Source organism: Plectrocnemia conspersa, unplaced genomic scaffold, assembly GCF_051122295.1.
Source record: "Plectrocnemia conspersa isolate PC_06_02 unplaced genomic scaffold, ASM5112229v1 ptg000002l, whole genome shotgun sequence".
Taxonomy (NCBI): domain Eukaryota; kingdom Metazoa; phylum Arthropoda; class Insecta; order Trichoptera; family Polycentropodidae; genus Plectrocnemia; species Plectrocnemia conspersa.
Window position 1 is genome coordinate 3095759 of NW_028277166.1, and position 26955 is coordinate 3122713.

At 28.2% G+C, this 26955-nt stretch overlaps 1 protein-coding gene across 9 annotated transcripts in view; it reads right to left on the reverse strand.

Annotated features, from left to right (window-relative positions):
* The window catches only part of mub (poly(rC)-binding protein mub), a 259626-nt gene that overhangs the window by 36218 nt on the left and 196453 nt on the right, over positions 1 to 26955 (reverse strand). For 2 of the 9 annotated variants that reach the window (XM_088205220.1, XM_088205213.1), the window contains one exon: positions 16322 to 16341. The exons of 5 other annotated variants lie outside the window; for them this stretch is intronic. The gene's annotated coding sequence lies outside the window, so the exon portion shown is untranslated. Of the gene's footprint in view, positions 1 to 16321; positions 16342 to 21545; positions 21725 to 26955 lie in introns of those variants that run through there. 2 more of the 9 variants (XM_088205215.1, XM_088205216.1) reach the window with 2 other exon arrangements.

The window sequence follows — 26955 nt, forward strand, 5'->3', positions numbered from 1 at the left end:
TGAATTGCATAGCTTTCTACACTTAGCTCGACTTATATTTTTTTAAACGCGTCTCAAACTCATCATTGTTACGAAACAGTTTAACACAGTGAACGCCATAAAATGCAGACACATATACTGTTTTTTTTTGCACTTTTCATGCAATTTGCACTCGAAAACATGCTCAAACGACCGAGCTTAATGCGCGTGACGGCTATAAAATTAAAATAATATCAGAACGTTGAGAGTTTAACGAGTTTTAACACGACGTGCTGTCACAAAAGTCGTTTACGACGTTTTTGACAAATCGAATGTAGCTAGGTGGCGCTCAAAGGGTTAAAATAATAATAAAAAAGCCTCGTCCCGCTCGTTCCGAGTCCTTCCTTTTGTGCATTTTGCGATCGAAGGATCGTCTGGGTTCTAAGCCTATTCTTAGTGACCGAATGCGAATAAGATACGTATAGCTTTGAATACATATTCAATTCCGAGTAGCCGGACGATCTATGCTCGTGTGTCATGGTTGTAATGCAAATCCAGTGGCGTAGTATTTTGCATATACACGAAAGATGTTAAAAAGGTAAAGATACGAGTCTGATTTTTTTATAACTTATTGTGAGTCATATCACAGAAATTTATCTCTGCTTAAATTTAAATTAGATACACAGAAATTTTGCAATCAAAATTTAATTTAAATTTTACAGAAGACTAATCTTTGTAAACCTATAAAAAACTGCGTGCGTTGGGTGCTGAAAAAAATAGCAAACGCGAGATTAAATGTATGTTAATTCCCACAATTTTTTTTTTACAAATCTGACCATCATGCCTTGACAGATTTTCTCAATGCGACAAACTATAATTAGTATTTAAAAAACAGTGAAAGTTGTTAAAGTGAAAGTTCTGAAATCAAATAAGTTTATTATATATCAAAATTCTTAAGAAAAAAATAGACGTATTAATGTCTCAGTACTTAAAATATATGTGTGTTGTAATGAAAATATGTTTATTTAAAAACAAAATACTTTCTAGACTTAATTTATTGAGTCCAGATATCTATAATAAGCATACTAATAAAAAATAAAATAGATGTGTGTTATAATAAAAATTATAACAAAATGTAATATAGTTGAAATTTATATTCTTACTTTCATAGATTCAATGTTGTTTTTATGTTTATTAATTATATACAAAAATAAATAAAGGACTGTTCTGAAAGCAAATAAGTTATTTACACAACAAAATATTTGAGAAATTCTTTCTAGACTTTTTGTATTAATACAATATATTTTTTGCGCTCTAATTAAATATCAAATAAATGTGTTTTTTTTTGCAGAAATGTAATGTAATTTATATTTCCACTTTTAAAGATCTACTGCTGTTTACAATCTTTATTATTTATTTACATAATGAAGTGTTATAAAGGTAAATAGGTAATTTATACAATTATTTGCTTTAAAAATACTAAGTAAATTGAATTTATTATTATTTATTAAATCAGATGTTCTAAAAAAATATAATATGTATGTGTTATTATGAAAATTATATTCTCATTTACTCCTTTTTCTCTGTTTATTATTTATATATAAACATGAATAAAGAAGCGTTTTGTAAGTGAATAAATCAATCTTAAAATTAAATATTTGTGTTTTAATTGTAATAATATTTATACTTATTAGGCGTTCTAAAGTAATAGATTTGTAACAACAAATAGTTAAAATTTTTAATTATTTCTTGTTAAAAATATATAAGTTATTCTAAAGTTAAATAAAATATATTTCACACAATAAAATGCCTTATATAACTAAGTCGCTTTTATAACTAAGCAAAAAAATCATTTTATAATGATTATTTTTATTTGAATGACTTAAAATATAATTTTAACCTTCTCACACCTCTCTGTTATTTTTTAATTCCATTAAAATAAGATGCTGGTGGCTTTGATGCAAAATAAACAAATAGCCACCTGATGTTTTTATTTAAAAAGTGTTGCATCGATTGAAATAAATGACAGTCGGTAGGAGCAAGGTCTGGAGAATAAGGTGGATGAGATTAAATCTTTTTCGTTTCGTAATCTCAGCATACACACAAAATGACTTTTTGATGGCCAATAGTTGAACATAGTGAAACTCAGATATATTTCAATAACGATCATAATTATTCGTAAAACATAACCGTAATCAAAACTCGTTTTATCCGCCATATTGCTATTAAACTGTTTAATAATTACGCACAATATTGCTGAATGGTTCGATTTCATGTCCGTAAACCAACACGGCATAATTATCGTCGGTTATTGCGATCGCTGTGGACACTGTAGTTGAGTTATTTCAAACATGCTTTTGTGTCGTTCTAATTGCTCTCCGATTGCGGTTTGTACACACAACGAGCCAAGTGCGAGAAATAATGTACATCGGAATTGCTTACAAGGGAATTGTTATGCTAAGAAGGCATTCAAGACGGGTAATAATTGAAAATGTATAATAATTAATGAAAAAGTTAATGGGCTCAATTTTATACAGACAACTGTATTTATCTAAATTTTAATATATACTATTTTAATTATCAATGAATTAGGGATTTGAAGCGTAAACACATTTTATGGGTGTGTTCAATAAGCGATGCAATTTCCCTGCCATCATCTTCATCTGCTATTTGCCAGAACTGTCTCAAACGCTCCAAAGATTCATCCATCATTATCACGACAGATCAAAGCAACAATAATTCAACTCGACCGTTATGAATATTTTGTATATACATACATATGTATATGTAGTAATTTTTTTTTTTAAATAAACTGTTATCTGATTTTTAACCGTCTATTAAAACTGTAAAAAAACTTCGTCTACCAAACTCGAAATTGTAGTGAGTATCAGATCAAAAATACACTTTAGAGAAATAATAAAAAAAAATCAAGAATCAAACTTATTCCAGAAAAATGTTTCATCCTAAAATTCTCACAGCCATATAAAAAATATAAGCTCTTAGATATCTTTATGTTGAATATTGCAAACCAAGTACAAGAAGAAAAAAGCGATTGAGTGAAAGGCGAAAAAGATTCTTTAAAAACAGAGCACAAATGTTGCTCTAAGCCCTTTGCAATATTATTTGAACAGGTAAAAGTTTTTTCACTGATTTTAATATTTTTTTAAGAGATTCTTTACGCCATGCATTGGTATTTTAAAAAGTTGTAAGCTCTGTATCCTCTCGGGCTCTGAATCACAGACTCTTTGAAGTATTCTGCCGAATAGTTAAAGCTACATATACATATTTGTTGTATCAAACATTTAGTGCATTGTCTTTTATGTCAGTGTTGTTTTATGAAATTAAGAACCAAGAATATTTTTCAATAAAAGAAAGTCTCAACTTAAAGCTTAAACATATGTTCGCAGTTAAACTTTCACATTTAAATGACCTTTAGTTTTTCATATTTTTACTATTAAAATATTTATTTACAACAACCACTTCTTCGATTTTTTCCGTCTCGACTTTCTCAATTTTCCAAATTAAAACTTTTTACGAAATAAAAACGATTAAACGTTTGTGATTGACGTTCGCGAAAAAATAAAAAAAACCCACAAAATTACCGCACATTTCCCACCCCACTGACCCATCGCAAAATAAAACTCATTAAAAACGCTTTCGCAGAAATTAACAGTAATTTGCTGGAGATTTTTTGCGCCAAAATACGACGGCGATGAACATTTTTTCTTCGCATTCTTTTTCGCTTAATGCCTCATTCTAAGCCCGTAAATATAATTTATATTTATAATAAATTTCATAACTCGTTCGTACGAACATATGTTTTAACTCTTTCAGACCGTTTTTCGCAGCTGCAAAATGTTGGCTTTAATTTTTTTGTATTTTGTTGTCGTTAATAAATTATACTTGTTTTTGTTTTGATTTTTTTTCTATTTATTCTCTCAGCGAATTGGAAGGTGACGTAAATAATTGTACGCTGCTGTTCAGACGCATTCGTTTTATTAATTTGTCTAGAAGTGGCAGGGATACACAACTATTTATTGCAATGTATGCATGTGTGCAAAATAACATGCAGAGTGATTTGATCCATATTAAGAAATGGATGATTTTATTAATTGTTAACAAATTAACAATTAATGAAAAAAAACTATATAATATTTATAGATGATTTCAATATTTTAATTACTGTAAATAATGCTCTAATTACAAAAAAATATATATACAATTCTTAGGTCTACTTTTGGATAAAAATTTAAATTTTTATAACCATATTAATTGTATAATAAAAAAAGTATTGCCAATGTCAAAAATGTTATACAGGTATCAAAATATTTTATAATATAAAACTAGATTAAATATACATGTCTTCGATGCTCACATAAAAGACATATATATGAAAACTAAAATTTTGCCTATAACTATTCTTTCAAAATATGAATTAATGATGATAACCAAAAAAAATGTTAGAGGAAAAATTGATTATAAATACTAAATTTAAATTTAGAAAAGAGCTACATAATTATCAAATTAGATCTGCGTATGATTTACACATCCCTTAACCTTTTTCTGTGAAGTTTGGCACAAATTCTTTAAAATATATTGTATTTAAAACAGTGGCGTAGCTATAGGGGGAGGGGAGGGGGCGGGCCGCCCCGGGCGGCACTTGCTTGGGGGCGACATATTTGCGATGGGATCGTCTAGTTGATTTTATAACATATAACGATTTACCAAAATAGGAATAATTTCAAAGAAATTAAAAAATATTTTTTTAATAAATTCATGGAACTTTAATCAAATGTGATTAAGTTGTTAAATAATACATATATCATATCATATTGTTTTAATTTAATTTGTTTTTTATTTTAATGAATAGTTTAAGCGTATTTATTAAATTTTCCCTATTTATAATTTAAATGTATCAAAATGCGAAACTACGTAAATAAATAATTGAAAAAATGAATAAAGCGTTTTATCAGTGAAAATATATCGAAACATATATTTTTACTAGTGAAAATATAATTTATCTGACAAGTGCTAGTAAAATTATTTGCTGCTTTTTGCTGTGAGCGGTAGTCTTTAACTGACGCCATTTATTATATTAATTTAGTTTAAAAAAATAATTCCAGGGTGACACATCACCTATTAAAGCCAAAATTTACGATGATACAAGTATTCTTAATTCGAATGAGTAAATTATATATAAAACATTCCTTAATATATTATTTAATATCAAGTGAAAATGGCGTCGAAATCGCATTTGTGTCGTTTTTTCGTTTTTTTTATTTACTTATCTTTTTTTATATATTTTCTCGCTTGTTGGCAACACTTTAAATACGTACACATAAAACGGCGTTAATGTAAAATATTTGACGTGTATCGCAGACACTTGATACGCACCGAGAGGGAAAAGCTCGTCGAGAGCTTTCCATTACCGGCTAAATTTTCCGAGACGCTCCATATTTTCCTATATTATTTAATAAAAGCCTGCCGTCCCCATAGGTAATCCGATTTGAGTTTGAGAAGCGCTGGAGCCGATAAATATTTTTTTCGGCTCATTATGTTACTAACGGTTATCTTCGATGACAGTTTGAGAGCCGGTGGAAAGTGTTTAACTTTTAGTAATTTATGTCCGACCTCTTCCGCCACAGATTATCAAATATCAAATATTTTTACGCGTTCGACCTTTCGACGTATTATTGTAGAGATCGTGAGGTATCGCCAACATTTTTTTTAAATATATTAATGTATGAAACAAATATTACAAATAGACTAATGATACAGTTAAAATTAGTATATAATTTTGTATACAAATTTAAGTAATCTTATCTTTGTGGCAAAAAATCTTATAGCTTAGTCAAATATGAACCAAAAAAAATTAAAAAAAATCTTTAAAAACATTATTTCCAAGTAACATATACTATTACATAAGTAGCTTAGTGCCAAGCCACAAAATCCTTAGAAGAACAGCAATATATTTAAGTGTTAAGTGGTAACATATATTTTTATAGTAATAAAATACGATGTTTATTATATAGTTTGGTTCAATTCCAACAAAAGAGTAATTAAATTAATTAACACAGTTATTTTTTTATGTTATAGTATAATATAATAAATTACTATACTTATATTACACCACATTTAATATACTGATGTTTGCAAATATATATTATACAATACACACACAAACAAAATTTTATTACAGTCAAAATGATTAATAACTCCCTAAACTGCTATTCAACCGTTAACTGTCAAACATTTCAGTTAAACATATTACATCGCGTACAACCTACGTTTGTTTGTGCGTGTCATAACCAAATATTAATATGTCACAAATTGAGCACGAAATTAAATGTATTTATATAATAGTATATATAAAATCCCAGCGCTGTGCATAAATCATGCAATGATTAAGATTTGATGGATTATGGCAGACTAATTTATTTGATACGTTTCGCCATACGTCGCATCCGATTAAAATAATCAATAAATCTACAGTTGCTCGCAATATTCTGCGCGTGCTTGATAATAAATAATTTATTTTTTACGTTCAAAGATGTTCTTGCAGAATTTTACACATTTAAATATTCGAAATATTTGTGATTTATACCTACATTTATTTTTTACATTAAGATTTATTATAACTTAAGTTTTTTCGTTGCGGAAAAATGAACAGATTTAAAACATATTTTACAACATGAATTTTGCCACAAAGATACGATAAATATATTCTCATTTATCCTTTTTTAAATATATACATTAATAAAATATTGAATTTTGTAAATAAAAGGTTATATATAAACAATACACCTTAAAATAAATTACATGTCAAAGCAAGTATTGAAAAATAATAGATTTCAGCAAAAAATAAAATTATTCATTTATAAATATAATATTTTTTTCTTACATATTAATTTTTTTTCAAACAAATATGTAATAAAAAAACATTTTTTTAATTTATTTTTAATCTTAGATTTTTTATTTATATAGTCGTCAATTTAGAACCATTGCGAATAGGGCAGATTAACTACGGTAGTTTTCTCGTATACATAAATTGTAAAAGCTTACAGCAAAAAGATGGTCACTGGGTTGGCAAGAAGAAGGTTTATTTACAGTTAAATAATTATATAGGTTTAAATCATTACTATTACTTGGCCGTGCTGCTATGTAAAGGTGTTGCCACTGTGACACGCAGCTCTAGGGTAGCCAACTTAAATCAGTGCCCACAATCCCATTTATGTGACAAAAAATATTTTAATTATTATTATATTTTAACTTCCTTACTTTATTGTGACTCTCAAAGAATCTACATGCAACTAGCAACTCTATGTCTTATGTGAAAAATTGCTTTCTATGAGCAAATAATTTATTGTTTCTTAAAAATATCTAAAAACTATTAAGTTTTTTATTTTAAATAGTTTTTAAAAAATTAAAAATGCTGTTATTTTATCATATGAACCATTTTTAAGGTAACCAACATTTATTAATAAATTAAAGAAAATTAAACACTAGAGTTTGATTATTAAAGTACTCATTAAATGTATTGAAAAACCACTAAGTTGTAATAATTTATTAAGTGAGTTTAATGTGTAATTGATAATGTTTCATAGTTATTAAATATTTAATTTATAGATAAGATGCTTCACTTATTAAATAGTAAAAAAATCAATTTTATATTATCGAAATAAGTTTTGTTTCTGTTGTCATTTGTGTCTCATAATTTTTTTCTAACAAGGACCATTTTAGTATATTTAATAAAGATCTAAACTAATAGGTCATTAACTCTCTGCACTAGGAAGCATCGAAAATAAGCCATCAGACGTTTGTCAGCAGCTGTCGGCTGTCAAGTAGAAACTAACGAATTAATGATCAGATGACAAAGCTTTGAGAGTTAGTAGCAGGTGTCAACTTCTTTTTCCGGTCAAACTCAAAATCAATACGTTCAATCAGTACTATGGCGCAGTATGTACTGGTGTTTTAATTAAATGTTAATTCTATTCCGGTCGACCCTTTTAAGACATTTTGAACGTCTTCCAAGCGAATCACAATGGCGGCCAAATATACGCGTCTTCCGATCAAGATATTCGCTTGCCATTAATCTATCGGACGAGATGTGGACCTCGAGAGACATTCCTTGAGATGGGACATGGATAATTTTAACAATATACGCAGTGCGACAGAAAACTTCATGGATTATACTGAAATACGCGCTTGACGTCCAAAAACATGTACATATGTATGCAACATGTATTTAAAATCTTCAAAAAAGAGTGGTTTGACTAAATGAAACATTAAAATCTGACTTCTAGAACAATAAATTACCAAAATAACTACCACAAACAGTTTTTAAACTTTTTTTTTGTTAGCTTCGAGCCGTCTAAAAAATAATTAATTATCTCGTACTTTGAACTATTCTTTGTAATTATCAGACGGTCACCCGTAAATTTACATTGAACTTAAAGTGTTGAATTTGGAGTTTATTGGCTCTCAATTTGCCTTATCTCTCAATTATCTAAGCTTCTTACATCATAAATAAATATATGATGCTGGGTTAACAATCATTCGACAATCAATCACCATACTCATGAGCTCTCAAGATTTGCTAATTCGACATAGTTAACAGACGAGAAATCGAAGACACTCGATTTTTACAACTTATACAAATCTTCCTCATCGACATTGCCACCCGTCACTAACACCTGAATTTTTTGTACACGTATTTTGAACAATGAACAAATATTTGCTGTCTAACTAGCTGAAAAATTACACTACTCAACCACTTATCTCAGAAAGTATAACTACTCTGTTGGTGCTACAAAAATAAAGAGCATAAAAATTAAGAGCTTGCAACAGAAGTTTGCATTAATCTTTCAGTAGTTTTAGACCACTTAAAACAACAAAAATAATAAAAAAAGCATGAACTGCAGTTAAGAAGTTTTTTTATAGTTTTTTAACACATACGATTCATTTCTTGATTGTTTTGTAACACGTAACACAAATTTGATAATACGTGACAAAATAAAATAATGGCCTGTACTGGGTATAATCATTTACAATTAAGAACTAAGAACTGCAACCTCAGATTTTTGCACCGTTGAATCGATATGGTGCAATTCTCTTGTACGACATCGCACGATTGACTATAAGTAAAATGATGCTATGATATATTGCTTCATTTACTATACTTACTAAAAATATTTTTAGTAAAAAACACTAGTTAAAACATTTCAACTCTCACTTGGTTCAAGTATTAGAAAAGCAATCTGTTGTCAAAAGAATATTTTCAGATATAGCAGCAACTCCATAAATTCAAAATTTACACTACTGGTATATATTTTTACCAGACTTAGTATGTTGATTCTGAATATGCTTTAAAAAACATCACAAGGGCAAAAAACAAATATAAATGCATTATATCATGACCGTTCGATCGTTAAAAAATATTTTTTATAGAAACCTGTTAAAAGCGCAATAAATCTTATAATTATTAGTATTTGTGCAGAACAAGTATATTTGTTATGCTGAAGCATATAAGTCTCAATAAAGGAATATTTTGTATCTTTAAAAATACAAAGAAAATGCTTTATCGTATTCACAAATGCCAACAAGCTAGTGAAATGTGCCGACACAGATTTACGTTATTATAATGAAAGTGACAAATAATAAAAAATCTGTTTCCACCTTAAAATCATTGCATTGATTCAAAAGTCGAAAGTAGGAAGAGGATAGAACCTCCCATATGTCGAAAATTGTATATAAGCACGTATATAGCGGACATTATTAGTTATAATATATTCCGTAGGATACTTCCGACACGCGAGAGCTCATTAAGTGGAGCTAAGCCGAGCATCGACCGAGAATTGTAAGACATTTAAAGTAGATGTTTTTTACTTAATGTCATCCCTGGCACATTTATTAAGTTCAAAATCCAGTGTTTAATCCGATCTAAGAAAGGCAGTTTTTATACAATTTGTTCGTGATTTTAATAATGTGAATTAATAATAATTTATGCTATTATTAACTTTGCTTTTTATAAAAATTAACTTGCTAAAAGACTATCGGTCTTACTTTTTTTATACAGAACAGTTTTAGAGCTGAATAGTGTAATGTATGTAAAGTAGCTAGAAGCAATAAGCTCTAGAGCTTTGAAATCTTTTAGATCATATAAAAAAAAAGGTGAAATGGGCTCGCAAGAATCAAAAGCAGACACTTTAATTGGCGACAGTATTATGTCCAGAGTCTAGCTTTAATATTTTTTTTTTGATAATATACTGTCTTATTTTTTAAATCAAAATGACGCGCATTTGCTTTGTAACTGTTTTTATTAAACTAGTACTCCTTTTAAGTCTCAGGATAAAAAATATTAATTGAACGCTAGTTTGGTTGTTGAAAACAACTGCTCGACAGATGCTTGAAGGACGAACGAGAAAAACAGTCTATTAACATCCAGGAAGTTTTTTATCGTCGCTCACGATTCACAAGTATGCAAACAAATCGTAGCGTTGGCGTAAAATAATTGTCTTGGCTATTTATCTAATAATATCGAGTGAGAGGATGAATGAGGTAATTCATTTAATTCACAAGATCAATAATAACATGCATTGCGTGTAAATACTAGTAAATTCTAATAACTAGTGTAGTACATCTAAAAAGAGTTTTCAACCATTATACAGGTTGATCTATATATATATATTTTTAGTCAAAAAATAAAAAAATAAAAACAATGAAACGGTAAAATATTTTTTATTATTATTTGTAAAATAACTACAGGTTTTAAAGTAACTATAAATTCAATTATTGGACCTGAACCTATTTTTTAGTAGCAAAAATATTATTTTTTCTACTTTAAAAAAGTATTGGGTTGTCATTGTAATAATTTTGTACTATGTATCTTAGCCTACAAATAATATTTTAAAAATCAAAGCAAAAGTTGATTTAAAATATTATTTTAGAAATACATGTAGTCGATTATTGTCATAAAAAGCGTATTTAATTTTATTTATTCGGTGATTAATATTTTATTGTGGCAAAAATCTTGTGCTTTCACAGTATATTAATGGTACCATGGACTTTAAAGTTTCATACAGTCCAAATATATAATCCCAAGAACCGTCAAAGATCTCACGCTTTGTAAAACAAAGCTCAGCATAAATATTGAATTTCCCCTCAATGACGAAAAGTTTCAACGACAAGAAATGGCAAAATGGCCGCTGTTGCCGGTTCGCGGTCCGAAGCAATTATTTAATGGAGGTCTAGACACATTTCACATTTCAAAATTGCAAGAAGCCAACCACCCGGTAGGTATGGGTGAGTAATAGCGCCTTGAAACCAACCCCCAGACCATCGTAGGGGTAATTGTGTTTCACTCCATCAATCAAATCGACTAACAAAGTTGTAGTACTTAGCGGCGGTTGGAAAAGTTTTTGAAAGCGTCTCTTCATATCTCTCTCTTTCTCACTCACAAAAGAAAGAATACTTTTGAAGTCCATGCTATAAAATACAATACAGGACGGAGAAATAGATATTTATAAATATTGCGTAGAGCAGACACTAATGTTGTATTGTGTATCAAATTAGCTTTGCGATTTTTATGGGTCACTCTGTATACTATATAATAAATAAAATATTTACGATTTCAGATTCATACCATGAATTTTATTTGCTCAATGAATCACTAATGTTGTTATTAAAATAATGTTTTTAACTTGTGACATTCTTAGAAATCTTGGGTTATTTGTGGTTTCTGACATCCACAAATCAGCGTTAATTACTCTTTCTTGTCTGCACAAATAATTTGATTGATGAATGAAATTTTATTAAATAAATTGTTATTTAAAAGTATAAAATATTTCCTAGTATAAAATTTTCTTTTGAAGTTTTAAGAGATGTAAATAATTTGATATGATTGACATTTTGACATTTTTTTTAATAATAAATTTTGTATACACATAGATTATTAAATACTTATACAAAATAAAATATATAAAACAAAATCCAATTGACTAACACAATTAAAGATTACAAAGAAGATAATATTAGAATTTTATTTTTAAAAGTGACAATATTTAAAAAAGTTTTATTCAGTTTTACGGTAATTGAGAAGAACAAACTATGAAAAAAACAGTATTTATATATATGTATTAAAACATACATAAAAAATATATAAAATATTAAGCGTGAGATTATGAGCGTGCTTCTCGAATATATAAGAGCGTGGTGTTAAACATATAGTTAGTCTTAATAGTCAAGCAATTGTATTGTATACTATTTATGTTTCAGGATTTTGTTTAAACATCATCATATTTATTTTTTATGAATCTAATATCACCTAATTTTATATAATCTAACTTTAAGCAATTTTATATCATTACATTTTTAAATCTCCGATATTTATTAAAAATTTTATTTTTGAATTTGCAAAAATACCTAAAAGACTCGTAGTACTTACTAAGAGTCTAAGATGAATGGAAAAATGCTAATTTATAGCAATTAAGCCCTATTGAAAAAATCTGTCTCTTTAAGGTACGCCTCTTAAATGCCACATAAATATTGAGGTTACTTTCTGATGAATACAAACATCTAGAATTACATTTAATATTTGTTGAGCAAAACAATAAAAATTGTTTCGTCTAGTATTTAAAAAAAAAAATATATTTCTCAATAAAAATACTAAATCAAAAATTCTTATATTAAAGGCTCTTTAAGAATATAATATATAGAGCCTTTTTTGTTAAACATCAGATCTGTACGAATATTTTTAAATGTTTTATAACTGCTGCATTTTTATACGGCTGCATAAGAAAGGGTGGTCCATGCCAGATGTTTTAAAATATGCTTGCTTTTTTGAGGTCGAAAGTATTTAAATGACTTTCTCAACTACTCTATTTGGTCTTATATATTTTTTTAGTAATTTAAGAGTTACATTATTAAGTAGATACACATAAACCACTCCGCGTGCCAATCGGGAGACGGCAAAAATGTATGGGGGCTTTCCACGGAGTTACGCCATAGAATTTGCTTGTTCTTAAATAATATGTAAATATATACAATTTTATACTGTATTATTATAATCACATATTATTTAATATAAATATACATATATTCTCATTTATCAAAAAATATTGATAAAATTGAGAATTGAAAAACACCGAGAAACCGGAATGCCTAGTTTCGACTATAGCACAATATATTGTATTATATAAATACAATACTCAGTGCTCATTACTAACAAATGGTAGAAGTTTGCTGTGATTAAAGTCTGTGTTGTAATCATTATTTATGTCAGGCTCTTGTGTTTTTATTTCTGATATATAGTGAAAAGTTTTTTAAGTCCCATAACAATAAACTTTATCAATATCAAAGTCGATTAATATAACTCACAATATTTTAAAAAATAAGCAATATAAAATAGAGTTATGTAAGATTTGTTCAGGTGAAGTGGGTCTCAAGTTACAAGTAAAAGCCTTAAGGTTAAGAAGGTACTTATACAATGTAACAAGAAGGAAAAACAACTTAAAATATCACGTCAAAATAAATCGTATCAATTTGCATTAGGAAAATATTTGTCTAGTGTCGAATTTCAACGGCCCGAGGGCAGGAAATTGTTTCTCGGCCGAAGGTTTCCCAAATTTATTCGGGTCGCAGGATAAGATTTGTAGAATGTTTTCCGCATTTGATTTTCCTGCGAAAAACAGCAGGGAACAGCCCGACTCGCCCATTTGAAATTGTAAACATTTTCCCGTGATTTTTCAGGCCCTCCACCTGAGAGGGGGTGGGAAAACTTCCACCCCTCGGCGCTCGTATATTTCAATTCGCGTGCCGAACCACTGGGCCTTTTCAAAACAATGTTGTTTTAGCATTGATAAATGCCTCCGACGCGTAGGTACACCGCACTTGGGCTATGTAGTACTTCGGTACATTATGGGTATAATTTAGGCAGTCCATATCATATTTTAATAAACGATGGGTATTATTAAGCACAACATTTTCGGCGATATATTGCGCAAAATACAAGATTCAATCCTAATTACATGCACTATATTTTTAAAAAGAGTGTCATTCGAATTGAATATAAATATTCTATTATACAGAAATAAAACATATGTTGAATACCACTGTTATAGTATTTAGTCTATATATATATAAATATATTCGCAATGTTTAAATAATACTGTATGTATATCTATGATACACGAGAGAAATTTGAAGAGCGACTAAACTACAATTGCATTACTGCACCCCTTTATATATATAGATTTTTAACACACGCCTAAGAACAATAAGCATTATATTGCATATTAAATGGTATTGATGGTAACGATCCCGTATCTCTGGTCGACCACGATGGTTTTGTTTATAAAGAGCCACCTGGAATACGTTCTTTTGCTTCGTTATATAAGTTGTAAATTATAGGCGGGATTTAACAGTACTGTTATTGCCTTGAATCAGACTTTTCTTTTATTTTTTAACTAAATAAAAACTAATGAAAGACTTGACAATTGCTTACATCACCGTTTACTAAGATGACACACAAATGCATGCAATTGCAAAGCAATGCAGATCAGCCAACGAGAGCACTAAAGGTCGGCCACGACGCTCGGTAGAAATACTAATGAAATTGTGGATCCCGCTCATCTGGTCGTCAAAAGCTGGGTGCCCGCCAATGGGGTTGGACTCGTATGGCCCAAGTACTGGTAACGGCAGTGATGCACGTAACGGATACTATACTCCTGCTTACATCACCACTCTAAGAAAGTGAAGAGTAACCAGTATAGATCAGAAAGCAGAAAGATTCACGCATTTCAAGGTAAAATAATATCTTTTGTATTAATCTGCACTTTTTCTCTAATATCTGATTGTGACTGTACATCGGTGTAATTAAAATTTGTGAAATAAAACTATATATAGAACAACCATTCAGCGTCAAAATCCAAAACTACTAATAAAGAAAAAGTATTTTTAGCAAATTTATAGAATCAAAATGATTTCTTTATTTATTAATTATAAATTATGACCATCGTGACCCGATTTTAAAATACATACAAATATATACATATATACGTATGCATACATACAAATTCATAGGCGCACACACACACGTAAGTATAAACCAGAAAACAAGATTCAAGAACAAACACAAATCACCTCAACAGGTGTGCATTGTCCCACATTAATTGAACCAAAACCCCATATGTGCACGAGAAAATGTCAATATTGCTATGCACAGTATTGAGCAAACGAACGGCCATTGCCAGAAAAGAGTTGGCAAGTCCTCCAGCTCTAGACTTTACAGGCAAGAACAGCGGATGCGACCGAGAACTATAACCACCTTCCGGATCCCACATTTGGAGCTGCTCAAACACCTATGCCTTTGAGCAATTTCCAGAAGTGTTTAATTATATCGATATTTCTGCGAGTAGACAAAGAAGCGTATCCCAGCGCTCCCAGAATAAAAGCGCTGGGAAACAAGAACGGATAATACCCGTATTCCTTCTAGTATAAATATTGAAGGAATTTACGCTGTAATTTTTCCAGCTTAAATTCGCGGACTAGAGCATCATAAAGAGTGCGCAATACTAAAGTATTCCATAAAGAATTGAGATCCTCTTGCAGAGGGAATCCGAAATCGACTGCACTTTCTTGAAAATTTTGAAGTCATTTGCATATATTATTAAAAAAAATAATGCATTGCTGTTTCTATGTCACTAATGAACAATAGGATTAGAAATGGACCCAAGTTGAACCCTTGAGGTACTCCAGTAGAGGTTTTATATCGTTCTGAAAAAGAGTTTTTATACTTGACGAACTGATATCTATTGGTCAAGTAATTTGAGTATAGGTTTATGAGACCTACAGAAAACCCGAAATTAGATCATTTTTTTACAAGTAAATCATGATTAACTTTATCGAATGCATTTTAAAAATCTGTGTGTATAACGTTCACTTGCACAGCAGAGTCCAAGGATCTTAAAACAAAGTTAGAAAAAACCATAAGATTAGTGACAGTGGATCGAGATTGACGGAAACCATGTTGCTGCTCGAAAAACATTAACAACTCTGGAAAACAGGAGGATCTCAAAATTAAATTAAATATAAATCGAAGAGGGTTAAAAATACTATCTGTAAATAATATTTCAACTATTTGTAAAAATATGTAAATGATAGAACAATCAATGTAAAATCAGTAAAAAAAATAAACTCTTGACGACAAATTAACCCTTGACATTTTCTTTTTATAATTTTATTTAAACTAAACACATCAATAAAAAATTAGCTACTTCTCATTTTTGAAATTCAAGAATCTTAACAGTTGTTATGTATAATTAAAAATACTAATACAGCTATCTAAATATATAAAAATATTCATTACCTTTATAATCTGAACTGCACCTAGGACAAAAAGTATACGTTAATAATACAGTATACTACAATACATTAGCAATAAAAAATAATTTCCTAAATGTTTAAACATATTCACCTATCAAAGTCAATAAAGTATATAACAATACGACTTTCCTTACTCAAATTTGCAACCCATTTATTCCACCCTGTAGTTTAAATACTACTAACGCCAACCGTTCTAAAATAAGCCAGCGCAGGTGTATGTAAACATACATTTTGGCAGAAGCTCCACACGAGTGTGTGCATTTATATATGTTTTTTCTTCTACTGTGCAAATAAAAATGTAAACACACGTAGAAACTTTTGTATCGGCAATCGCAAACGTTTACACAGCGCTCGTACGTATTGCCTGTGTACGAACATATAGTTAGTACACGCTACATCGGAGGCGGCTCTATGCATTTGCGGAAAAATCGGAGATTTTCAGTTTGCAGTGCCAAAACTTTTCACGTTTCATATTATTTTTCATATATTAAAGTTTGTATACGTCTTTCTGCATCGGATTTTTTTATTCAATATGGAAAAACAGAGTTGTTTATATATAATATAAACCGTGATAACAAAAAATATGTAGTGAAGTTCACTAATATTGTAATTACTGTGTATGTGAATTGCCTGTGAGAATTCTGTCAAGTGTAAGACAGAAACTGTCATTAGTTTTGATTATGGCAAAGATAAATATTTTCTTATTTTTGTATCTATTTTTTGTATCAAGCAGAAAGATACTACTTTTCTGAACGTTTATATATTTTAATTATATAAAAGTTAAATCGTAACATTTTTTATGTTTATGTACGTATTAATAAACCAAATATATTTATATATATTATAACTCTTCTGCAATCGTTAAATCTTCATCATTAAGATTTTTATCAGTAATGAATCAGTGTCTCGAGAAAATATATTCATATGATAGGAATAGTAGCACCATCAATTTTTTGGCCAATGAAATTAATTATGTTTTAAAGCATATTAAAAATCATAATCAAATTTCAAATGCGTTTTATGAAATATATTCAATTCTTAAAATTGTATATGATACTTTGCTTTATATGTTCAATCGAATATAAAAATAAAAAAATCTAGAGTAAGGATTTCTGAAATCTTTCCTAAAATATCAATATAAGTTTTTGTATATTTAAAGCTTACTTATGCAACTTTTTAGTTTTATATAATTAAATTAAATGTAATTTGGACTAAAAAAAATTATTTTACCAAATTAAGATTAGAATTACAAAAATGTAACTAAAATGTAGATAAATAGATGTTAATATGATATAGAATAATATTTATAATAATATTGTAGATAGTAAAATAAAAAATCAATATAATTTTAAGCCAGAATATCGATACAACCCAAAACTGTGCTTTAATTATAATCTTAAAAATATTTTGAAAAAAAGAGATAAATTATACAAAATATTTAAAATAAGAAAAACTTAAATAGTCTTGAATGAAAAATAGAAAAAAGTAACAGAATTACAGACATATAATATTACAGTAAAATCTAAAATAATAGAAAAATAAGATTAAATAAAAAATGACCCAATTTTAATGTAGAAAACAATAAAAATATATTTAATTCTATTTAGAGAAACGGCATAATTAATATGGAGCTTGATGAAGTATATGTAAAGCAGAAAATATATGTAATAGCCGAAAAAATATATATATATACTACATTGAAAGTATAAAATAGATTGTGAATTCAATACCTTAGCTTAATAATTTAGTACAAGACAATAATATAACATTGAATGTAAAATTTAGTAAAATTAAATCAGTATACTTAGAAAAAATTCACAGCATAATTTGTAAATTAAAAAAAGATAACAGTACTGATAAATTAGATGTAAATATAATTAAAGAAACTTGGAAAGTATCTAATAATATGAAATAATTTAAAAGAGAAATATCTGATAATTTGAAGATTGTTACTATTATACCTACACCTAAAATAAAAAATAGTAAAAAGGTTGAAGAAATGTTGTCATGTATATAAAAGGTAATGGAAGAAGTAGTAGGCAAATAATTAAAGAATTTCATTATTTTTTAAAACATTCTATGTGAACAAAAATCGGAATTCTGAAAACTGAATTATAATTAGTTAAAATGATTGGTTTTTAGCCAAGAATACCAACAAAATCATTGGAGCAGTTATCTTGAATTTCAAGAGAGCTTTCGAAATAATAATGTAAAAGAAATAAGAAAATATCGGTATAAGTGAAATAGTTTTAAGACGATTAATAATTATTTAAAAAAAAGAAAGCAAAAATTTAAAATAAATGTGTATTCCAAAGAGAAAAAATATCTCGCGGTGTACCATAGGGTTCTAAATTAAGACCCTTGCTGTTTATATTATATTTTAATACAATGAATAATAATATAAAAACAATTTAAAGTACAACTGTTTGCAGATGACACTTTAATATATTGCATAGTGAGAATGTTAAGTAATGAATTGAATATAATAGAAATAAGATTAAAAAATAATGTTCTTAAATTAAATGAGAATGAAACCAAATGTGTGTTTATTAATTATAAAGATTCGTCAGATAATAATATAAAAATAGCTATAAATAAATCTATTATAAAAACAGTTGATAATACAAAATATTTAGGAGTAAATATAAATAAAAAGGTAAATTTTAAGGGACATTGTAATTACATATTAAAATATATATATATAATATTATATTATCCAGAATGAAAAATATGTTAAGTATAAACACAAAAAAATCTACAATAATAATATACTGACCCATTTTAATTATTGTGCAACAATATTAGATATGTTTATTACATAAAAATTATGTTGCAAAAGTTACAAAATAGGGTAAAAGTATGATTGATAGATTGGAATGGTTAAATGTTCAAGAAATATTGAAGATTAATGTTTTTTATTTATATATAATTTAGAAAATAATATGTACCAGAGTATTTTAAAAAGTATTTTATAAGAAATAAAGATATACATAGATTTAATACTAGAAATAAAGACAATTCAAGGATAGTTAAATATAAGAAAACGAGTACGGCCAGGGGAATAATATACGGAGATGTGAATTTGTAAAATAATATTCTTAGCGGATTTTCTGAAATGTAATAAAGAAACATCTTTGCGCATTAAAAAATAAATTATATTAATTTTATTTTTTATTATAAGTATGTTTATTTAAAATTTGTTCAGTGTAAAAATTAGCTAAATGAGCTAAATAAATTAATAAATCACGGTCTTCACTTATTTTGTATACAATATGTTTAAGATGCTGGACACATAATCTATATCCAATTTCTAAGTTTAATTCTAGTAGCAATATCTTATTTTATTTTTAAAGAAAATACGCTATTAATATAAACTAGTCCGACGGAACGACGAAATCCAGTGATTCAACGCTATATTCCCAGACTTAAACCGTTGTAACTTATTAGACTAGGATCTGTCATGTAACAATCGTAAAATTCTTAAAATAATAAAGTTAAAAGTAAGCTAATATATAAATAAAATAATTTAAATTTAAATAAAAATGTATGTGTCATGAGCTTAGCTTCAAATATTATATGTAGTATAAACTAAGTGAGTAACACATGTTAAAGTAGTCAATTGTATATATTTAAAAAAAATATAAGTTGTTTGTATATGTTTGATACCTTTGAAGTCACGTTAAAATTAAAAATAAATATGAAAATATTCAAAACCTTTAGAAACTACTAAATTTAATACCATTGTTTATTGTTAGTTGAAAAAGCAATTAGCTTATCACGATTTTGCTTCTATTTACCATGTACTAATATGGCGATATAGAATCTAAATTATGTTCGCAAATTTTTTAAAAATTATATCATGACAAACCTTGGCAAAGGCTTTCTTCAAATCCATATATACATCGTCTACTTGAATTCCCGCATTGAGAGATTTTGCCACCATTATGGTGAAAGAAAATAGATTCGTAAAAGTGGGTAAAAAACGGAAATGATTAAAGACATATCTATGGAAATATCATATATTTAGCAAGAGCTGACTGCGATTGGTCTATATTCTCTTTTCTATGAATAATTTGTAACCCTTTTTATGAATAGAGGTGACTCGTGTGCATTTGCAAAAAACAGGAAATGATGATGTCTTGAGAATTAGATAAGAAATACGTTTTAAAGGAGCAGCGGTATTGACTTCGCAGCCCTTTAACATGAAATCGAGAACCAAATCAGGTACAGAATAATTCGTCTATAAATACCTTATTTATTTATTATTAAAATAAAAATTCAATAAGAAAGTCAGTTAGCTATGAAGTTAAATATAATTTACTTAGAAGTTTTTTTAATTTATGGAAAAAAAGTTTTTCATTCTTTACTACCGGATACTATGTACACACATTTCCGCGTCCGTTTTTATCATCCTTTTATTTTCTCCTTGCGAAACTCCTGTTGGCATTGTGCGCGAGCTTTTATGCACACCTAAGCGATTATCCGCCGGTAATTTTTCACCAAAAACGAAACGCGCTAGTTGGTCACCCCTGTTCCTTCCGCGTTTTCTTTTGTAAACATAACACAAAAGGCGGCGGTGGGTTGGCCATTAGAAAGATTGTATTTGTCCCTCGTCAAACTTCGGACACACGATCTAATACTACAACTGTGTAGTACTTAGATGGGTAAATATTTAAGCGGCTCGCTTTGCGACGGTTGCCCGTCACTGTTGTGACGTTCGATTTCTCTCTTACACTACTAGAGTGGATTGCACTTTAGTTGTACATTTTTGATCACATGTTTTTCCGAAGTACAAAGATCGTATTCTAAGGGAATTGCAATAATACGGTTAAGCAATTTTATCAGGGGTAAAATACGAACATAACATCGCCACACAACTGGATCCACTATTAAGGTTTCTTTACAGATTTTATGTACCGCCGCTCGTCGTCGAAGAACGACGTGACATATTTATATTATATATTTAGCTTATTATTTCGTACATAGCGTATATATACTGCATACCGACATACCTTTTAAAGATTTCAAAGGTTTCTCACTTCGACATAATGTACTAGAGTTACTCAAGCACTATATTGCAATACATTTGAGATACCAGTAATAAAAATGCACAACATACACACACGTACACTCGGTGAAAACGGGTAAAACTTTTCAATTTCCAATATGGCGAAAGTTTACAAAAGCTATTCTTTTTTGCACGGTACCTTTCGCGGCGATAGGTTGTCAGGACTGCTGGAAGCCGGTCACGGTTGTTCCACTTAGATAATTACTCATGGTCCCGGTGTGTAGTAGCACCTGTCATTCCTCGTCGGCGGCCATGTTGGCTTCAGGTATTTTGGGAACTTAGCTGACGGTTCGGTCGTCGCCAGCCTAGACAATAGAATGTCCGAGGCGCGCATTTTTCACTCGGCTAAATATATTTAGACACTGCGTTAAACCGATACCGGTACGCTAATTTGAGGACCACTGAAAACAGATTGCAAGATGCGACAGACAATCATAAATATTTCTGTGGCTTGATAAAGAAACAGCAAATATCAAATTTTTGAGAAAATGATCTTTTAGTGCATAAGATATCTCTTGAATGCCATTTAAAATATAAATAACCAAATAAAACCTAAGCCAAAATAAAGTAATTCATTAACTGTTAATTTAATTTGTGCTATCTGAAGTATTGCTATTAAAAAATCATTTAAAATAAAAAAAAAATCCGGCAATGGTCGCTATAATTATTATTTTTTGTTAATAAGTGTGTGAAAAAATGTTTTTTAATTTAATTTTTATATTATAGAATATTTTTGCCTTTAATTTTTTCACCGTTTATAAAAAACTTATATCTTTTAAAAATATTATGCAAGCATTTTTTTTTAATTTTGATTTTAATTTGTAAGCACGTTTTATTTTTTGACATTTTTCTCTAATTTTTTTAAAGAAAATACGATTTTTTGATAACCGCCATTTTAAAACATTATAGAGAATCTGAGATATTTATAAGAGATATTCTTAGCACAAATTTTATGTCGATATAATTAAAACCGCAGTTTTTAATTTCATTATTTTTCACATAAGTGACAAAAAATGTACAATATTTTTAAAATTTTTAAAAAAATATGTGATTTAAAATTCCATTATTTTTTTGTTTCTTGAAATATTTAGCAAAGTTTTAAAATATTTAAAGTAGTCGCTATTTTGAAACAATATGGCAGATCAATATGGCCATGACATTTACATGCTCTATTTGTGGAACAGGATTTATCTCAATATAATTAAAATTATGGCAGTTATCGGGTATTTTTTTTAAAATAATATTTTATTTTTATTTTCACTTAAAATATTTTTGATTTAAGATTTTTTGAATTTTTTGCAACAAGATATCGGATTAGGCTAGACAACGTATAATATTTAGCATAGATTTTTATGGGATATATTTTTAGAAGAATAATCATGTCATTTGTAATAAAAACGTAATCCATTCTTAAAATCTTTTTATCAGAAAAGTAAACAAAAATAAATAAATAAATCAGATTTAATGATCTTATATAAGAAAAAATTCATTTTCAATTAATTGAAAAATTGACTATTTTTCATTAAAGTAAAAATAGTGAGTTCTGGTTATGTTAAAAAAGTATGATTAATTGTTAATACACAACCATAAAAATATATTCTTAAAATAAATAAATATTAAAATAGTTACAAGCAAAAGTCAGAAAATAAATGTTATTACCACAATAAAAACATTTTAATAAATATAAAGTATAACATTAGAATAATAAACATATTTTTTTATAAAAAATTTAAGTTTTGGTCTTTAAGAAAATTTCAATAATAATTTTATAGATTATCTTTTAACTCCAAAGAATAAATACAAGTTTTAGATTTTTTAAGGATATTTAATATACTAATAAGATATAAAAACGTAACTCATCAAAAATATTATTTTTAAAACAAAACTTTTATAAGCAAAGCTCTTGAAAATCTATTCCATTTATTTGTTAAATAAGACATAATAATGCTAAAACAACCAATCTTTGGTAAAAATAAAACAAGACATCTTAAAGACGTCAAACTATAAAATTTGTATTTTACCACACACTTAAAACATCATGTTAAGTAAAAAATATAAGAGTTTTTGTTCTTTATTATCTCAAAGTCTATCAAGGCAAAAATATTTTTTTATATTAGTTGTTCTTGAATTAAATCACATATCAATCATTTTTAGCGTGTTTTTAGATGAAATTTTTTCGTGAATTAAGAAAAAAATATTTTTAAAAAAAATTAAGCCAATTTTATTGTAGCTATGAATGAGATCATTATTAAAGTCATATCCAATAACATTTTAAACTTAACTAATATATTTTTGTGAGAATAAACTAATTAGAAAGCAAAGTGTAAGTCATTTAAAGAGAATCTATCGTTCAGTGATTGAAAAATGTTAATTAACACAAAGGGATTTGTTTTTTTATTAACGTAATAAAATAGAACTGTTACTGTCGCAGTTGATAGTATAAAATTAGAATAAACGTATTCCAAGTAATCTGAGTAGCTAAAAAAGTCTGTCAACGCTTTTATAGAGTATTAAAGCAATTTTATATAGAGTTTAACGATTTTCAGAATAATCGTTAGGCTTTTAAGTCGCCTGAGCATTTTGCTTAAATGGGAAATATAAATAACACTAAAATTATTTATGTCGCAAATTAAATATATATTGGTGGTATGTAAGCATTGTACGTTTGTTTAAATAATACTTTGGGAAGCTCAGATAAGTCTTTTCCGAAAATAAACACTTTACTAAAAAAAGTCATTACGCGTCTGTGTCATAAGCTTGTGTAAAAAATGCAACCGACAAATTCCGATTCTTAAATGTGGGTTTAGCAAACAAGCTACGTCAAAATCCGCTTCGTCATTAGTCAATAAATGAGTAGTAGTACATTTGATCAGCTTTGACATATTCAAGTCCAGGGATTAAGATCGTTGTTTCTGCGTATTGTGTCAGAGAACATAATAATACGAACGAGGTCATATTTTATATCGTTTCGATCAAAGGGATTTAGGATTAAATATGTATATTTTATTAATATAGCACTATAGCTAAATGGTTAACGTACTCAACTGTAAATGAAAGGTCACAGTTCAAGTAATATTGCTTAAAACATCGCGTTTGAAAGATCGGTATTAAATTTGAGGCTTTCGATAAAAAATATTATATACTAATGTGACTCGGTTCATACTCGATATATGAGGCTTTAAAATGTTTCTAACAGAGATTTTTTATTAAAATGGAATATCAGAAGGCGGAAATTCTAGACTGACTCTCAAAAATATATATAATATAGATCTTTTAATGAATTTTCTATTATATAACAAGGCTTCACGATAGCTAGTCAGAATTTATTAAAAAAAAGTTTAACTTTCAAACTTAATACAAAGAAAATGGCATACGTCAACTGTCATATTTTTTTAATAAGTTTTATTCCAAGTAATCTCTAATAAGGACGTGTTTTGATCTCAATGTAGATCAAAATAATTTATCATGTTTAATCTATGGCATCAGAAATGCTTTTGCCTACCCTCATATAATTCGACGTTAATGTCACCGAAGTTGTCGCGGCTAAAACTTTACCCATCACATTTGGTCATAATTAAAATGCGTTTTGTCCGAAAGTCGTTTTTGAGCTCTGATGATTAGTTTAGTTGGGAGTTAGTTAACCGTCGAGCGGTGTCCTTAGCACTTTGCGACTTTATCGCCAAACACACAAATTAGTTTTGTCCGGCGAGAAATTAAATACGCCGTTTCCCGGTTGGCCGTATCATTTGTGCTACTTTGCGGCCCGGCGAATGTTGGAAGTTGAACGAGTTTATGGTAAAAGTTTGGGAAATCGCCCGCCGATATCGTTCCGATGTGTATCGTACTTCGTTTTATACTTTCCTCTAGACCAGCGTCCATTTTCGACCACTTGGGAGTAACTTTAATGAAGCACTTTTAGTATGAGGTATATAATTTTATAACTAAAGGTTGAGCCATACAACTACATAATGTTTAAGGCTATAAAGACAGAGGTGGCCGTGAGGTTGTATGTATTAAAATAGCTCGAACGCGAAAAGTCTCACTGAAAGGATATTCAAAGCATTTCCGTTAGTTGAAAATAAAAATAAACCCATCCAGTTTTCTGTATATTTAAAATTAAATTTAATATGTAGGTGGAACATTTAAGAATAATCTGTATTTCTCAAAAAATTGATCAAGTTATGTTTTAAGAACTGAGAGTAAATGAATGTACAAAGAACGATTACCGACATTGATTCTTATGTGTTTCTTATCTTATCATAATTATCTGATAAATATTCCTGATTAAATAAAACATTGCAAACTCACTTTTAAGATAACAATAAATAAAATTAAATGTAGTTAATGCTATTAAAGTTACATTTAAAAAATGCAAAGAGCAAAGCACGAATATATGAACGCGTAGCGTGAACCACCTGTGTCTAGTGAGTAATAAGACACCTACTGTCTGTCATATTTTCAACAGGTAGTGCACAGCATTAGTTCAACTTAAATACCTGTCCTGTGATTGGTCGTCCGCTCTGAAGGATGTATTGGTACATGTAAGTACACAGAGCAGTATTGATTTTTTTAAATACTTTTATCACAAAGTTATTCACGAATGAAATATTATAAAATTTTAATATTGGTCTTATGCTTGCATAAATTAATTTATTATTACTAATCATTTCCTAATTTATTAATTCAATTTTTATTAAGTGTAGGTTTATTTAATAAAATTTAATAAAAAAAGCTACGTGTTCTTCAAACTTTAAGTAGTTTTTTTTAATATTTAAAATAAAATAATACTTTTTAATTAATTAAAAAGTATATATTATTATTTAAAAAAAAATGTAAATAATACATATAACAAATTTTTATTTTTATTTATTATATATATAGAATCTCCGTATGCAATTATTAAATGATACTAGTTTATGTAATAAGCACTGTAATATTATGTGATTTTTATATAATCTAAAGTCAAAATAGCGTAATTAATAAGTTCTAGACTGATAACACAGAGACTGCGGGTTCAAGACACGGCAGCAGACTTGATTTTTTAATGATATTATATAAAGCGTTTTTATTAAAAACTGGCTTGAGCTGCAAAGTCGCATTTATTGTTTATAAATTATAATAAATATAATAATTTAAAATTAATAATACATATTTTACGGATTCTAAAATTTTAGTATGGTAGTTATTATTCATTAATGATTTAACCGAATAGTTCAGATCTACCCCGTTGTAACGCATTGGGAATATTACAGAATATTAAAAAATATTTATAATATTTTTATGTGATATTTAAAAATATTTTACGATTTTTTTCTCTTTCTCACTATGTATTTTTTATCTGTATTATAATAAAACGATGTTTTATTTTAATCAGCGTGACACATTGGGGTTACCATATAGGTTTAGAAGCTCTTATTAATTTTAAATATATTAATAAAGATCTGTAAAACGCATTAAGCTATAAAATAATTGTTTTAAACTTAACTTGACAATTATTAAACAATTTAAAAATTTATATGATATTGCTACTTTTTGCGTTACGCGCTCAT